Source organism: Halichoerus grypus, chromosome 12 (genome assembly GCF_964656455.1).
Source record: "Halichoerus grypus chromosome 12, mHalGry1.hap1.1, whole genome shotgun sequence".
Taxonomy (NCBI): Eukaryota; Metazoa; Chordata; class Mammalia; order Carnivora; family Phocidae; genus Halichoerus; species Halichoerus grypus.
In genome coordinates this window covers 5,256,228-5,272,099 of record NC_135723.1, presented here as the reverse complement: position 1 = coordinate 5,272,099, position 15,872 = coordinate 5,256,228, and positions in this window count along the sequence as shown.

The following is a 15,872-nucleotide window of genomic DNA, read 5'->3' as shown; positions in this document are numbered from 1 at the left end:
CCCCTGTGCATCAAAGAAAAACCCTTGTTTTTAAAAGAAAAAAAAAACGGACAATAATTGCCCTTTTCATAATAATGTAGCGGCCAGTGATGGCAAGGAGTGAGGCAGCTGTACATTCATCTTGACTAATTAGCCACAAGCAGGAGAAAACAGTCCCACTCAGATGACTGATTTTAATGTGTTTCTCAAATTTGATTGAATGCAGGAGCACATCATTGAAAAATGTCCATCTTGCTGTCAGAATGATAATCACGACACAGGGCTGCTTTATGACCCAGAGGAGGGGTGGGGCAGCCACAGGGCTTGCATATGATGGACTCTATTAAGGCTCTCTACAAATAAAAAGTAAAAAGTCCACCTGCCAGCACCACTGAAAGTCTGTTTCCAAAGGTTCTTACAGTCTCCTCAAGACAGGTGGCATGAACTTTCTGAAGCAGTTAGATGACCCCGATTCTCAAACGCACCTGCCAAATTCCATGTGCAGGGGTAAAGCACTGAAGCTAACATCACCCCTACTACCAATGTGAAACATAAAGGAGTAAATATTCAAGAGTTTTAATCAAACAGGACCTAGTATTTCCCAATAGATGGAGAAAAAGAAGCTTTGGGTCAAAAGAACTTTCATGTCAGTGGAAGTCAATCAAGCAGTGGGCGTGCCCTAGTGTTTGCCTGTCAAGTTCAGGCTCCTTCCTCTGGGCTCCCCTAGCACTGAAAACAGCATCTTCCCTGTGGGCTGAAGTGGTCTAGCTGTGTGTCAGGACCCCAGCTGTGAGGGACCAGCATGGCAAGCCCTTGGTACAGAGCCTTACACAAAGTGCCCAGTGCCTGTTGGCTGAGACTGGCAGAGGGGAATTGACAGGCTCACCAATGCAACAGAACAGGCAGAGTACATTATAACTCCTTTGGGGGTGAGATTTGATCCAAGGGAAGGAATACTCCTTAGTCACCTACCACAACCATATAATGGTTCCAAGGGAACCCACAAGTTCGAGGTGGGCCTCAAATGGAAAGGATGGAAAACAGGAAGGGAGACGACAAAGGAGGTAGTTGATGATGCTTTACTGGAAGGCGAGGCAGAATCAACTTGGAGTTTGTAGGGTCCATAACCAGATGTTCCATTCTGTGTACAAGAGAGCTACTCCCAGGAGAACTTGCTCTGCCTGAGGTGGATGCCAGCCAGCCTCCTACCAAGCCCCAATGGTCCCCTCCCACAAAGAGAGTATGCAAACATGATTGTACGTTAGTTATAAGAGACCAGCAGCTTCCGTCTTGGGTGCTCCCTTTTCTGCCCCGACTCGCTCACATGCTCTCTCTCTCTCTCTGTCACCATTCGCTCTCGGGAAGCCATGCTGTGAGCAGCCTATGAAGACACCCACAGGGGGGCCTCAAATCCTGCCTGCAGCCACATGGGTGAACTTGGGGCCAGGTCCTGCAGCCCCATCAGACTTCTGAGATTTCCATGCCAACCAACAGTTGGCCTCTCTGTGAAAGACCCTCAGCCAGAACCATGAAGCTAATTCTGTGAGGTAATACCTGTTTTCAGCTAAGGTTTGGGCCAACGTGTTGCAGAGTGATAGATAACCAAGACCTCTGACAAGGTAGGCCGACTCTGTCAGTGAAGACAACGCGCCTGAGTGTGGGTGAGCATGGGCCAGGAGGGGCGTGTGTGTAGGAGCCTCCTACAGTGCATCCTGAAAGGGTGTCATCAAACAGGCCTGTGGCCCTGTGGCCACCCTCACAAAGCACTGTAGACCGGGCAGCTTGAACCGCAGACATTTACTGTCTCATAGTTCTGGAGGCTGGAAGTTCAAGATCAGTGCATCAGCAGGGTTGGTCTCCTCCCAGACTGTGAGGAAAGGACCTGTTCCAGGCCTCCGTCCTGGTCATATAGACAGCCTTCTCCCTATATGTTCATATCATCTTCTCTCAGCAACATCCGGTCCAAATGCCTCTTCTTATAAGTCATATTCAATCAGCGCCCACCTAATGACCTCATTTTAACTTATTTGTCTCTGTTAAGATGCCGTCTCCAAATACAGTCACATTCTGAGGCCCTGGGGGTGGGACTTTGACACATGAATTTGGGAGCGGGGTGGGGGGATACAATAAACCCCATAGCACTCCCGTACTCTGTATGCTCTGGCACCTGCCTCATTATCAGGTGAGGAAGGGGTGGCCCAGCGAGCAGGTACATTTTTCAGGAAGGGACCCCCTGCCCAGAGTTCTAACACCCCAGCTTGAAGTCACCATGAGGAAAAGGGCTGCGCCATTGTCTTTGTGACTTTGCCCAAGGAAGAGTAAGAATCTAGATGGTCGTCCATCTCCCTTCTTCCATGCTTGCTTTTGAAACCATGCCAGTCACATAGAGGTGACATTCAGATGGAAGTCAGAGCTGGTGGGTGATCTGTATGTATATGAAGCCCTTTTCCTGTGGTTGGGTTAGATTGAAATCTGTATTATCTTTTATTCCATCACTACTGTTCTTCTAAATGTGTACCAGAGGCTATTTTCTGTGATGGCCACCTACAAAATTTAGAAAAAAACGTGTTTCTGTGGCTGTCTACATTATTCAAATGTATGAGAAATATGCACTTGGCTGAAAGATTAAACTTTGAAGTACATCTTTTTATTTTTTTAGTATTTGAAATTCGCCTTCAAATGGCTATAAAAGATACCAGTCTTCCGCTAATGTTTAAGGGAAGTGAGACGCCCTTTAATGTCTGTCATGATTAGATTGCTCTGTAGCTTGCCAGCGCACCTGGGGAGTATGCGTTGTTCTGTTGGTGGTAGGTGACCATATCCACCGACACTCAAGATGTAATATCCTGAGCTGGAGGTGACGTAAGAAAAAGAAATCCGGGGCACCTGGGTGGCTCAGTGGGTTAAGCGTCTGCCTTCAGCTCAGGTCATGATCCCAGGGTCCTGGGACTGAGCCCCGCATAGGGCTCCCTGCTCCGCCAGAAGCCTGCTTCTCCCTCCCCCACCCCCCCTGCTTGTGTTCCCTCTCTGGCTGTGTCTCTCTTGGTCAAATAAATACATAAAATCTTAAAAAAAAAAAAAAGAAAAAAGAAATCCTCCCACCACTCCCCACCAGCAGCCTTCCCACTGATGTGACTGGTGGTGTGGAATGGGAGCTGGAGGAAAGATTAGTTTCTCCAGCACACCTAGGCAGTATGTGATCAGTTTCTTTACAAGAGAATATGGTAATGAACATAAGCTTCAGAGAAAATATTGCAGACCCTTGAAACAGCGTAGGATTTTAAATAAGAGTTAAGGAAACTTTAGTGCAAATCAGGAAACATATTAGTAAGGAAAGTGACAGATTGGGAACATGGCTTCTCCTAGTTGGGTCTCCAAAATGCTGGATGGAAATTTGGAGGAAGTGAGAAACTTCTAGTGCCTTCCAGTTCTGGTATCTAGAGGAGGAAGCTGGTGCCTCACTCTGGCGTCCCTGAGCCCTGGCTTCCTCCTCTGTCACACCAGACGTGGCATTTCCAATGTGGCAGCCACGTGCTGGAAACTAAAAATATAACTTCAAAGAAATCAGAGATCAGAGAGGGGAAGATAGTCTTCACCCATACGTTCAACAAGTAGTATGGAGTCAAAGACTGTTCTGGGCATTGGAATACCTGAAGGCACAAAATAAAGACCTTGTGAATCTTTATAATCCAGGGGTTAAGGTTATGGAGACCACAATACGGGTCCTTAGAGGAGGCCAGGAGCTGGAGACCGCTGGGGTCCTCCATTCATTCCCATTTCTGAGGGCCTGAGAACCCCACACTGATCAATGCTCAGCCTGTCCCAGCGACACCGTGATGGGGAGAAAGGCCTTGCTTTCTGCCTCTGGGGACTTAGCTTTAACTGGGAGGATAGACAATTAAACAAGCAATTAAAACAAAGCACTCCTCACAGTTAAGCTAAGTTTTGATGTAAGAAATCATGGTAATTAAATTACATGACAAGGTGGGGGGCACAGAGTAGGCACTCGAAAAATGCTTGTTGTTTTTAACAAACTGAACAGCTTCACTTGTGTGTAGAGAGAACTTATAAACAAAAGTAAATTGTAATGATTTCAGGAGCAAAGAAGGTTAACACAGGAAGTCTTAATGGATCCTATAACCTTGAGTTAAGTACAAGATCCTTGCTCCCCATCTCTGTGGACTCCTATTTGTCCAGCCAGACTAATTTTTCTCCCCTAATTTCACTGTCTGGGAGAGCTCATTAAGAGATTTACCTGATCAGACTAAATGTTTCCTTCCTTAATCCATCTCATTACGCTTCCAACACCCCCGGATACTGCCCCAAACATTTGAATTTCATAGCTTCCATTAATGCAAATAGAATCTCATCAAGGTCTAAAGATTCCTAGGAGAGCTGAGATTGAATGTCTTCATTTGAATGCATAAGATAACAGCCTCCCCTTGGATAGTTCCCTTGTTTACAATGTTTCCTTTGGTCAGAGGTGAGATCATCTGAGCTGGAGAAAGGAAGGAATACATTTCAGATTCACTAAGTGCCTGAATGAACCCAGGTCCTTTATTCAACCTCAGACTCGTCCAATAAGATGTTCCTGATGAGGTGAGGGAGGCATGGAGTAGGGAACAACCAGCAAAGAATTTGTAACATTCAAAAGGGTGGTTGATAATCAAGCCAAAATGAAGGAAAATAGTGAAAGAGAAACAAAGTAATAAAGAGGAAGGGGTCCCTATCAAAAGTGTGGGACCAGTAAGAAAGCTCTGCTCCTGCATAGGAGGGCTGGAGAAGACTAGATCAGAAACACCAATGCTCATCTGAATCCTCATTTCAGTCTTCACCAGCTGGAGACCTCGATGGCAAGAGTTAGCATGTATTTGCCTCTGTTCTTCATGTGAAAACAGGGCTAACTATCCAGACCTCAGAGATGTAGGAGGACTGAGAACAACAAAAAATGAATACTTTACTTGCAGAATAAAGTACAAAGAAACAGATACAACGGGGATTAAATTTCTATGAGAATATTTGAAAAACCCTACTGCTAACAAATTCAAAAAAACTCAAGTGTAGTGGTCAATTTGTATACTAATAGAAATTAATACAGTTAACCCAAGAAAAAGCAGACAGGAAATAAGCTTATTACTGGGGCGCCTGGGTAGCTCAGTTGGTTAAGCGTCAGTCTCTTGATCTCAGCTCAGGTCTTGATCCCAGGGTCATGAGTTCCAGCCCCATGTTGGGCTCCATGCTGGGCATACAGCCCACTTTAAAAAAAAAAAAAAAAGTTTATTATTAAAGAAATTGAACAGTCTATATATACACACGCAAACATTTATACAGATATAAGGAATTAGGAAAGAGTTGATTCCCTTCTTATACAAACTAAAATAAGAGAATTTTAAAAAGCTGAAAAACCCCCGATTCATTATTCAGCTATTATGAGCTTAATACAAGAACTGAAAAAAAGATAGTGCGGGAGAACATAATTACAAGTCAGTCTCAGTTGGAACAAATAGGCCAAAACTCTAAATGAAAATTCCCACACATTATTTTCTGCAATGAATTAAAAGCACATAATGATCAAGTAGGGTCTCAAGAACACAAAGGTGCTACAACATCTAAAATCTTAATAATATTCCCTATTTGCAGGATAGAAAAGAAAAATCTATGATCATTTCAAATGATGCAAAAAAATAGGTGAAATTTAATGTATATTTGTAATTAAGAATGCACTTAACAAGCAAGCTGGAAATAAAAGAGATTTCCTTAGCCTGGCAAATAATAGTTGACAGAAACCTAGAACAAACACCCTAACTAATAATAAAATATTAGATGCATTCTATTTAGAGGCAAAACAAGAAAAAGATGCAAATTCTCAACACTTCTGGTCAACACTGTACTGAAGATCCAGGCCAAGGTAATGAGAAAAATTTCTTTTAAACATAAGAAGAATAAGAATGAGAAATCAATCAAACTATCTTTATTTGCAAACAATATCCTTACTTGCAAATATGTCATCTCCAACAGAGTCAACAAGGAATTTATTAAAAACTGCTTTAAAATAAAATAGCAAGAGACCTGGATGTAACAGAGATTCTCTCCTTGACCAAACTCTTCACGAGATCCCCGAACTTTTCAACTTGGTTCACATCCATGTTGGTCTCTGCACTATCCAGGTGTACTAAGAATCTTGATAAGTCAGTTTAAACAGCATCCTCTACTTTCTGTAGCTGATCACCATCCTCATCTGATGGGATTCCTCACCCTCCACCCTCCCGCGGGGTCTGATCATCCTGGCCTGTCTTCAACAAGGATCTTACTAGGTTAGTTTAGCCAGAATCCCCCCCACCCTGGTGTTTCCTCTTATGTTTTCCATCCACCGCCCCCCCTCCCCCCGCTCTTTGGCTATAAATCCCCACGTGCCCACACCGCATTTGGAGTTAAGTTCACTTTCTCTCGCCTACTGCAGATCGCCTTATACTGGTTTATACACCCATCATGATAGTGCCCCTTTAAATAAAGTCTGCCTTGCCTTGCATTTACAAGTATCGTGGAATAGTTTTTTCTTTAACAACTATAAAATAGGCATGCAGACATCAGCAGTGTTCCTGTGTAGCAAGCAAAAATTAAAATGTAATAAAATTTTAAAATATGGTTCTATTCACAATAGCAACAGGAACCATAAGGCTTATGGAATAAAAAAACTTTTTTTCTTTTTTGAGAGACAGTGTGGGGCAGGGGGAGCAGAAGGAGAGGGAGACGGAGAATCTCAGGCAGGCTCCATGCATAGTGCAGAGTCCGACACAGGGCTTGATCTCACAATCCTGAGATCACGACCTGAGCCAAAATCAAGAATCAGATATTTAACCGACTGCTCAGCCATCCAGGTGCCCCTAGAATAAATTTTTATAAAGATATTTAGAAACTCAATGAGATAAGCTGCAAATAGTTTCTGAATAAAAAAATGAAAACCTGTGAAAACGTAGTTTATCTTTATAGCTATTGATATAGTTCTAGAAGTAGATACAGACAGAGACAGACATAGAGGAGAGGTAGAAACAAACACGGATGCATATGGATATGGATACAGATGCAGGGACAGATGGAACAAAGATGGAGATGGAGATATAGACAGATATGATGAAAGGGAACACTGAATACAATGAATATATCAATTCTTACCCCCCAATTTATTTACAGATTAATTGCAATTCTAGTCAAAATGCAATCAGCTGATTTGTGGAACTTGGCAAGCCAAAATTTATATTGAGCAGAGAGCCAGGATTAGCTAAGACAATTTTGAAGGAAAAGCATAAGGAAATAGACTTTCTTTATATTGTTTTATCATTAAAGTAAAAAAAAAAAAGTATGAATATAGATCAATAGGAAAAAAGAAACCCAAACAGAAGCACCACAGATATAATATACCAATATATGGCAAAGGCAGCATTACAAGTAAATAGGATAAGGATGAATTATTCAAAAAATAATGCTAGAAATTGACTATCCAAATAAGAAAAAATATACAGTAAGTCACAACATAGAGGGAAAACAATTCCATAAAGAATAAAGTCCTACACATGATAACAAAGCCTTCACACTGTAAGGAGAAAAAAAATACCATTATGATTTCAAGCAGAGAAAGATTGCTTTAAAAAGACACAAAAAGCACAAATGATGAAGAAAATATTGGTAAAAATTACTATATTGAATTTTACTTTTTTAACTTTTTATACTGCTTTATTGAGGTATGACCAATATTTTTTAAAAGTTTTATCTATTTATTTAAGGGAGAGAGAGAGAGAGAGATTGGAGAGTGCAAGAGGGAGGAGGGGCAGTGGGAGAAGCAGACTCCCCGCTGAGCAGGGAGCCCGATGTGGGACTCGATCCCGGGACCCTGCGACCATGACCTGAGCCAAAGGCAGATGCTTAACAGACTGAGCCACCCAGGCGCCCAGTATGACTGATATTTTAAAGACTGGTTGAATACTTCTTAATATTTTTATTCGAGTATGGTTGACACACAATGTTATATTCATTTCAGGTGCACAACGTAGTGATTCAACTTCTCTATACCTTACGCTGTGCTCACCACAGGGGAACTTCCAGTTGTCATCACACAGCACCATTACAGTGTCATTGACTGTATTTGCTGCACTATGCCTCTTATTCCTGTGACTTATTCATTCCCTACTTGGAAGCCTGTATCTCTCATTCCCCATCACTGTCACCCATTTTGCCCATCCCCCCCACCATGTTAAATTTTCAATCTTTTGTTCATCAAAAGACAAAGATCAAAAAACATTAAAAAATAAGTCACAAACAGGCTTTAAAAATGTTTCAGAAGTATGCATATGTAAAAGAACTAGCATGAAAAATATGTAAATAGCTATATATTATATACAAATTATATCCAATAGACAAGCAACCCAATAAAAAATTGAACAAATGATATTAACAGTTACCTAACAGAAGAGGAAATCCAGAGAGCCAAGACACATAAAAGGATGCAACTAACATAAATAATAAATAAAATAATAATGTACCATTTAATATCCATGAATTTGGCAAAAATTTAAAAAAGTACAGTAGCATGCCTGAAAGAATGCAGAGAAAGAATATTGATGGGAGAATAAATCAGTCTGAGCATTTTTGAGCCAATTTGCAGTGATCTAACAAAGTTGAATATGTATATGCCTTTTACTTTGTAAGTTCACTTCTAGTATTTATCCCCAAATAACTTTGGCCTATATGCTCAAGGTAATATGAAGAAGAATGTCATTTTAGCAACAACAACAATGACAAAAAAGAATCCAAATAGCCCTCAACAGGACAGTATAAATAAATTCTGATCTATCTGGACAATAAAATACTATATAGAAATTAAACTGAATGAAAGACAGTTGTGTGCGCTGACAAGTGTGAAGTGAAAACTATAATGAGTAAACAAGAGCATGTTGCAGAAGCAAATGTGGAATATCCTATCATTCAACAACAAAATAAGCAAAGCCATACTGTATATTGTTTATAGATTATACAACATGATATGCAGAGAACAGCCCTCTTTCTGGTATGGCCAACTGGCTCCTATCAAAAAAAAAAAAACCTTCTGATGATAGTAATGATATAGTCTTAGAAAAAAATAGAAAAGATAACAAATGTAAAGCACCAGATATTAAATAAAAGCAGGCTGAAGTTAGAGAGGAGTTGACACTTGGAAAAAGGTAAAGGAAAAGTGTGAATTTTCTGTTTTAGGACATTTAGCCTGAAGGTGGGCCCAGGTCTGTGCCAGGAAGTTTCTAAGACTCCAAAGGAAAAGTCATAATCTTGCTAGACCAAATAATAATAATAATATAAATGGACATGGTTTGGGAATATTATAGCTGATCAAGAAATGAAGAAAATGTCAGAAAGGAGTAAGTCAGAAAAAGAGTCCTATATTCTATGTATAAACTGCCCAAATCCCTGGCTGACCATCTATGTAATGTGCATGGGGTAAATACCAAGTAGCCCAAGTAACATAAAATAATTAAACTGAAATTTGACCTGCCACCACCTCAAGGAAAAACAATTATAGTTTCAGCCAATGATCTGCCTGCTTAAAAGAAAGTAATTATATTTCCAGAAGAACTTAAGAGAAATCAGGATTTCTACAATGTATCAATCACAAGTTCTCAGATAAAATCCAAATTTACCTCACTGATGCAGAAGAAAAACATAATTATTCTCAGAAGGAAAGGCAACAGAAACCAATCCCAAGATGAATCAGATGTGAAATTAGCCAATGAAGAGTTTTAGGGATTTTAAAACTATGCCCAGGGGCGTCTGGGTGGCTCAGTTGTTAAGCATCTGCCTTCGGCTCGGGTCATGATCCCCGGGTCCTGGGATCGAGCCCCACATCGGGCTCCCTGCTCCGCGGGAAGCCTGCTTCTCCCTCTCCCACTCCCCCTGCTTGTGTTCCCTCTCTCGCTGTGTCTCTCTCTGTCAAATAAATAAAAATCTTTAAAAAAATAAAAAAATAAAAATAAATAAATAAAACTATGCCCAAAGACAAAAAGAAAAGCATGATCACAATGAATACAAAGATGGGATCTCAGCAGAGCAAAAGAGACAATAAGAGACAACAACTGGAAATTAGAGAACTGAAACCATAACATCTGAATTTTTTTTTTTTTTAAAGATTTTATTTATTTATTCATTAGACACAGAGAGAGAGAAGCAGAGGGAGAAGCAGGCTCCCAAGGAGCAGGGAGCCCGATGCGGGACTCGATCCCAGGACCCTGAGATCATGACCCGAGCCGAAGGCAGACGCTTAACCATCTGAGCCACCCAGGCGCCCTGAATTTTTTTTTTAATCCCCAGAAGGGCTTAGCAGCAGAATGAAGATGACAGAGGAAAGTGTCAGTGTCCTTGATACCCTCTGATCCACCACACCAATCATCCAATCTGAAGAACAAAGACCTGAAGAAGTGAACAGAGCCACTGGGACCAGTGTGAACAACACCGAAATGTCTGAAATACACATAATTGGAATCCCGTGAAGGAGAGGAGAAAAGGGAAGGAGAAGACGGGAGAAAGAGTCTGTAGCAGAAAATGTAATTGAAGAAAGACTGACTAAAAACTGCCTAAAGTGAGTGAAAGACATAAATTCATAGGTTGAAAAAGCTCCTGGACTTTAAGCAGGATTAACACACAGGAAACTACACCTGGGCCCATTATAGTCATACATGGGCATATTGCATATAGGAATGATGATTGGAATGACTACAGACTTCTCCTCAGGATAAAATAAAAACGAAAAGACCAGGTCAACTTCTTTACAGATCTGGCATTAGCAACAGAAGGGTATAATGAGGGATTCAATCACACTTGGAAGGAAATCCAGAGCAAATCTGACCCTACAGGTGGTTTCGATAGAGAATAGAGTAGTGAGGGTCTCTTAATGCTTCTGCTAGTACTTATAGTAATGAAAAATTAATAAAAAAAAAAAAATAAGGTGCAATGTAGGAAGTCACAAATACAAGGGGAAAAACAGGGATCAAAAGGACAGTCTACACCATAGGAGGAGGGAAATGCACCATGATTCATAATGGACGCAAATGAGTTATTAGTACATGGGTGAGGGGAGGAAGGTATGTATCAGCCCTGCCTATCTGTAGTGAAAGGAAGGAAAACAAGCCAACAAGCAAGGAGGCTAATGGGTCAATAGGGAGCTGGATGTGGGATAAAGCCAGCACGTACAATGTCAATTGAAGAAAACAGATCCTAGAAATGTGAGCATGTACTGTGTGATTCTCTAGAGGTAGTCTAGAATGTTTATACTCTCCTGGCAACAAAAATGAGGACAGAAAAAAAAAAATGGTTGACAATGACGTTGAGGTTGTCTGGAGAGCTCCCCAGCCCTCCTTGCCAGAGTGGCATTATCCTCACCCCCAATAAATAAGATCTCATGCAGCTGCATACAGCGTGTTTCCCCAGAGTATGTTTTAATCATGATGTTCATCTGTGGTGTGGTTACATTTTCTCAGTGGGGAAAAGGACCTGTAGCAGAGGACAGTACTGAAAAAGAATGAGTGTGTGAGACAGTGAGAGAGGAAGATGAAGGGCTTTCTGCTCTGCTGAACCAGGAGCTGGGGAATTGACTACAGCACAAAGCACACAGATCTACAGGAAGCCAGCCTCTCTGTTGGCTATAGACCTCAGTAATTTTAGGTTCTCTACTAGGGAGAGCGGCATTTCACGAACCTGAAAGCTACAGTCACTTCTTTAGATTGAAATTATTTGTCTTCTTTTTGGTTTCTTTTTCTTTTTCCTTCCTTTCTTCCTTCCTTCCTTCCTGCCTTTTTCCAGTAGTTATATGCCCAACATGGGGCTCGAACTCATGACCCTGAGATCAAGAGTGACATGCTCCACCCACTGAGCCAACCAGGTGCCCCTCTTTTTGTTTCCTTGTTACTTCCACACCTTGTCTCCTGACTGCTGTCTTCTCCCTACAGGTTCCTGAGTCTTCCTTGGACACTCATTCTCCTGTCTCTCTGCCCCCTCCTTTCTCCTCTGCCCGCACCCCATCCTCTCATGGCCTCTCCTTTTCATCTTGCTCCTGGAATAACAATGAGAACAACAAACTGAAAATATTGAAGGTCTCCAAAGTATTCAGTTCACCCGTCTGCACAAATATGCTGGCAGGATTGAAACACTGATGGCAGAATCCTCCATGTTAGTTTGGTAGAAACCTCCTATTAACCAAAACAAAGGAAAGGGCAGGAACCCACAGGATAATTCTTAATATGAGGAACTTTATCTAACTGCTCTTTTGAGATGGCTCATCGTAAGCTGGAGGGATTTCCATGATCGGGGAGGCAAAGCACAGTCACATGGGGACCCTCGTTTTCTTTCAGATAAGGGGTCAGAGTTCTGCATTTATAATATGCAGGTGCCATTCTAGCCATCAGAGGGTGGTTGTCCAGCCTCTGGGGCCCAGAATAAACAGAGTCAGGATCCACTAATTAGGAAGCCTTCTGGGAGCCTGGTGGACAATGTGATGTCCATTGGGTGTGTTTTATGGTGTACTCGGGGATCTGCAGTGGAGGGGACATCAACTACAGACCTCAACCACGGGCTTCCCCAATGTAAAACGCCATGATTTTGTGAATAGTTTGGCATCTACAATCATTTCTATTCCAGCAAATGTGAACTAACAGTTGCTACTTTGGGAGGATAGTTAGATATTAAAGGGTAGATGAGTTTGAGGCTTGATACTTGCCCCCTCTCCCTGCACTCCTGCCCACTGAATGGGGAGGTGAAAATGTGGAAGGGACTATAGGAAAGTGTTGAGAGCAAGGACAGGGAGACAGAGAAAGGCCGGCTTCAGTCAGAGTCCCTTGGCCTTTACTGGCAGATGCCCCAGGCCACTTGCTTCACTTTGTGTTTGCTTATTCATTAATTTATTTTTAGCAAAGTTGCATGTGTATGTCTATCTTCATATACACACATACATATGCATATATGTATATGTATGTGCATGTGTGCATGTACGTATGTGTATACACATATATTTTGTATGTCAAACAGACACCCGCCCCTATTGTTAAAGTACAAAGGTAATCACTTATATTTCTGGTATTGTTACAATCATATTTCCGGGTTTTGGGTTTTTTTAAATGGAGACACTGCTATTTTTGACATTTTTGTTTTAGATGTTATTCTACTGTAAGCATGAGGATTTTAATCTCTAATATTCCACCCTGGAAACACTCACAGAGCACCCCAGGACAGTCATAGCAAAAAGTTTGGTTATCTCTGTGTCTGTTCACTGTTTCATGAATGTGTCATGAGTCACAGCTGAGCCATGGAGTACGATTACATTTCGTTTCTGGTACAATTTTGTGTTTTCCCTGGAATAGATAATTTCTCTCTCTCTCTCTTTCGGGTCCTACTCTGAGTTTCTCCCTCTCCTTTTCTCTTAGTGGACAGAGGGAAGCTTCTCATTCTTCTTTGTCTTCATTAAGGCAGACCCAAAATCTTGCACATAAGGCTAAGTCCCAGTTCAATACATCCAAGCATATGAGATCCTTCTCTGTGCAACAAGCTACTGTCCTTGAACCTTCCTTCACCATCCTGTTGAGGACCTTCCTCACCTCTCCCAAGTAGGAGCCCTATCTATTTCATAGAGCCTATGCCTTCCTCATTATTGCTTACGTCCTCAAAATGTGGTGGGACACATTCTCCAGGAGCCCTCTGAGAAGATGTGAAAGTTAAAATTCTGAGATTTGTATGCCTGGATATATCCTTGATCTATGCGCACAACTGGCTGGACATCAGACTAGGTACAAAATTCTAACTTGGAAGACATTTTCCCTCAGGATTTCTAGGGCATTTCTTACTCCTTCCAGTGCACGTTTCCACTAGTGTCCAGCCTTTGTTGATGACTCTGGTCCCATATTGATCTTGATTCTGTAAAAGTAAACCATTTGAGTAACTGAGGGCATGAATGTGTGTGTCTGGGACTTTTCACAGCCTTTTGTCTCCAGAGTTCTGAAAGGTCACCCCCATCTCGTTACCTGGCACACTCTTATTTTCACCCATTTTTCACCCTGTATTCAGGCAAAGTACTCAAACTGGAGACCCATGTCTTTAAGCCTAAGAAATTATTTCTTAAAAATGAGTTGCTTTGGGGGCACCTGGGTGGCAGTTTAGCGCTAATCTGACTCTTGATTTTGGCTCAGGTCATGATCTCAGGGTCATGAGATCGAGCCCTGAGTTAGGCTCTGTGCTTGGCATGGAGTCTCCTTGAGATTCTCTCCCTCCCTCTCCCTCTGTGCCTCCCCCACTCATGCACACACTCTCTCTAAATAAATAAATAAATTTAAAAAGATCCTCAGCATGATAAGAGAAAATATGATACCCATGACATAGGAATGGGAGCTTATTAAAAAATTCAGAGAAAAATAATGGAAAAATTATCTGGAAATAAAGACAAGTATTAGTAGTAAAAAATTAAGTAGAACAGATGGTAGATAAAGTTGAAGATAGATTTTTGTCTTCAAAAGTAGAACTAAAAGACAAGAAAACAAGAATATTGGATCAAAAGCCCTAGAGGTCCAACATCCATGTAATAGATGCTCCAAAGCAACTCATTTAAAAAAAAAAAAAAGAAACTCACAAATACATTGTTGGAAATGTGGATGGGAGTCCTGATGCTTTGAGTGACCAAGGGTTAACAACTGAAGTCAATGGTGCAACATCCATAGCCAAGACTGCTTCTTTAGTACTGTTTTGTGTCATTTCTGGTGTCTTTTTTGGTAGCACAACGTGAAGTTCAAGTTCAAGAGCATGATTTCAATGGCTCACAACCTGGGTTCAGATCCTGGCCCAGCCATTTACCAGCTCAGTGAATTTTGGTGAATTACTTGCCCGTCCACACCCCCACGTCTGCATGTGAGACAGAGAACACAACAGCCCCTGCCTCACAGAGTCCTTGCCAGGACTACAGGATACAATCTGTAAAGTACTTAGGAAACTCCCAGTCGCAATTAAGCTGTGGTGTCTTTTTATTTCAGTGGCCATAAACATATTTCTAAATGCTTGTTATAATTGTCACTCAAAATCTTAGCTTTCTTAAATTCATCTGTTCTAGAAAGTTCACAAGGTTCAGGAAGACAATTCAGGTGGTTGGAAGGAAACGCAGCATGTTCAGTAGGCAGATATTTGTTCTCGAAGGCTGCAAACCTGGCGAGCAGACATTAAAGATGGCGGTGGCCAGAGGCTGATGGTGATAAATATAACGAATGATCCCACTGCAAACATTGGACCCAATGAGATTTTGACAGGTCTGGTGACACTTTGGGATTGCTACCAGGTTTTTTCTTTATCACATGAGTAAGTTTAGTAAGTTGGACAAGTAGGTAGACAACTGCATGAATAAGTAAGTTGCCAAAAGATCCCTGGACTCAGAGACACAAAGAGGAGGCCGTGAGTATAATTGTGAAAAATGAGACAAAAAGATTTAGGGAGAATAGATGGGAAACACATGGCGCAATAATTTAAAAATTTAGAAAACAGCTAGTTACAAAAGTGGTTGTCAAACTGCATTCCCAGCAGCGTAGTGTTTGATGAGCTGCTCACAAGTGTCCTGTCCCAGGGATGCCGCAGTCACAGTCTTAGCACCAAACACCATCACTCCGTTTGACCAAATCGTCCCCGCCTTAATCTGTTTTTCATCCACTAATATATAAAAACTTCCAGTTCCTATTCCTGTTTCTGGACTCCAGCCCTCCTGAAAATACCTCCAGAGCAAAAATAAAGCGAAATGCCTCTGAGCACCTGACACCTTTGGGGGCCTGGCTCAAGGCCATTGCTTTCTCCTGCCACCCCGGCCAGAATCCTGTTAACCCTTGTGTTTC